Source organism: Balaenoptera acutorostrata, chromosome 1 (assembly GCF_949987535.1).
Source record: "Balaenoptera acutorostrata chromosome 1, mBalAcu1.1, whole genome shotgun sequence".
Taxonomy (NCBI): Eukaryota; Metazoa; Chordata; class Mammalia; order Artiodactyla; family Balaenopteridae; genus Balaenoptera; species Balaenoptera acutorostrata.
In genome coordinates this window covers 85,553,237-85,555,417 of record NC_080064.1, presented here as the reverse complement: position 1 = coordinate 85,555,417, position 2,181 = coordinate 85,553,237, and the positions used below count along the sequence as shown (strand labels likewise).

General features: G+C 38.3%; 1 pseudogene; it reads right to left on the bottom strand.

The window, feature by feature from the left end:
• Nucleotides 1–443: 443 nt before the first annotated feature.
• LOC103010833 (bifunctional 3'-phosphoadenosine 5'-phosphosulfate synthase 1-like) lies at nucleotides 444–1,039 on the bottom strand (annotated as a pseudogene).
• Nucleotides 1,040–2,181: the final 1,142 nt, after the last annotated feature.

The window sequence follows — 2,181 nt, the reverse complement described above, 5'->3', positions numbered from 1 at the left end:
ACAGCGTTCCTCCTTCCTGTGTTAAAAAAAAAAAAGCTCTGGATTGTGAAGAAGAAGAGCTGCACAGTGACCCTTCTACATCAGAGCAAAAGCTGTCCAGATGTCCAGCATTTACCTTCTTGAGTAGCTGTCAGAAATATAGGCACTGACAAATTAATGATGTCTCCATCCAGAAGATAATCAAAATGAAGGCACTGCAAGTACTCCCCATTTCTGATAAAGCCATTCAGTGAGATGAGCCAATCTTTTGCCAAAACCTGCACACACTGCACAACCACTTTGTTAATTTTTAATGCTGATAATGTTTCTCCATCTGTTTTTGCCAAATGAACTTTATTTTCTGGCACACACAAGATGCCACAGGTACAATATCCCGTTCCCAAAGAAGTTCCATAACTCTTACTGCACACAGCCATTTATGTCACAGGAGTCTGTTTTCAGCGTCAATTCAGGGGCTTTTGGTTTTGTATATTCAGAACCAAACCTAGTGAAACATTTAATTTCTCTAGCCCTTGCTTTTTGTTAGAGTCCTTTGATAACCTCTGCTCACAAACATGCAGAGGTGCATTTAACAAATACTTCAAAAAAAGGCAAACTTGTACCCTCCCGAATTTGCCTTGTATTATTGTGATCTTGAGTATAAGGCGATATAAAACTTGTAATGCACACTAAGCCAGCACCTGTAAACAGCTTAGCAACTTCTGCAACTCATCCAACATTCTCATCTCTGTTCAATACTAAAGCCAAGGTTTTTATTGAGACCTTGATGAACGTTGTCACCAACCAGAGTATAGCACGGATAACCTGGCAAACCAAGTATTCCTCCAAAGCCATGCTCACTGTGGTTTTTCCTGCTCCAGATAAGCCTGTTAGCCAAACTGTGCAACCAAAAAAGCCACCTCTGGTCTCTACCACCTGACCTCTTGTTCCTGCTGACATGGTGAGCTTGATAGGTGGCATTAGGTGCTCTCTGCCTTCCCCAGTTCGGCATGTTATTGCTCAGTATGTCTTTCTTGTACAGGTTCCCAAGGACCTTCATGGCTGTAGAGAGTGCACAGGGTGCCGGGGTTTTCAACCCCCAAAAGTTAGAAGGAGGAGGGGAGGCCTGTGGGGGTGGAGCAGAGCAGGAAGGTATGCTCTGACCTAGGCACTTTATGCTCTAGATTCTGGTTGTGTGGCTTGTTGGCTGTACCTCTGATATGGGTCAGGGCAGAGGTATATGGGATTTTTTTTTTTTTCTTGTGATATCTTTGTCTGGTTTTGGTATCAGGGTAACACTGGCCTCATAGAATGGGTTTGAAAATGTTCCCTCTTCCTTTATGTTTTGGAAAAGTTTGTGAAGGATTGGTATTAATTCCCATTTAAATGTTTGATAGAATTCATCAGTCAATCTATCTGGTTCTGAGCTTTGCTTTGTGGGAAGTTTTAAAATTACTATTTCATTCTCTTTGTTAGAGGTCTACTCAAATTTTCTATTTCTTCTTCAGTCAGTTTTGGTAATTTGTGTTTCTAGGAATTTGTCCATTTCTTCTAAATTATCTAATTTATTGACATAAAATTGTTTATAGTATTTCCATGTGATACTTTTTATTTCTGTAAGTTTGGTAGTGATGTCACCTTTTAATCACTATCCTGTAAAGGTAATCATTACCATGCCTTATAGGGTAAACACTTCCTTAAGCCTATATTCCTAAACACTATAGTTTTAATTGTTCTCTGAATTCCACACAAATGAAATCATATGCAATATATTCTTGTCTGGCTTCTCTTGCTTTATTTTATGTTTGTAAATTTATCCCTGTACCTTTAGTTTGTTAATTTCATTGCTGTGTACTATTCCATTGAATGAATACAGGCATACCTCATTTTATTGTGCTTCACAGATATTGCAGTTTTTAGAAATTAATGGTTTGTGGCCCTGTGTCCAGCAAGTCTGCAGGTGTCATTTTTCCAAAAGCATTTGCTCACTTCATGTCTCTATGTCACATTTTGGTAATTCTCACAATATTTCGAACCCTCCACCAGCAAAAAGATTATGACTTGCTGAAGGCTCAGATGATGGTTTTCATGTTTTAGCAATAAAGTATTTCTAAATTAAGATTTTTACATTGTTTTTTCAGACCTAATGCTATTGCACACTTAATAGACTATAGTATAGTGTAAACATAACTTTTATACATA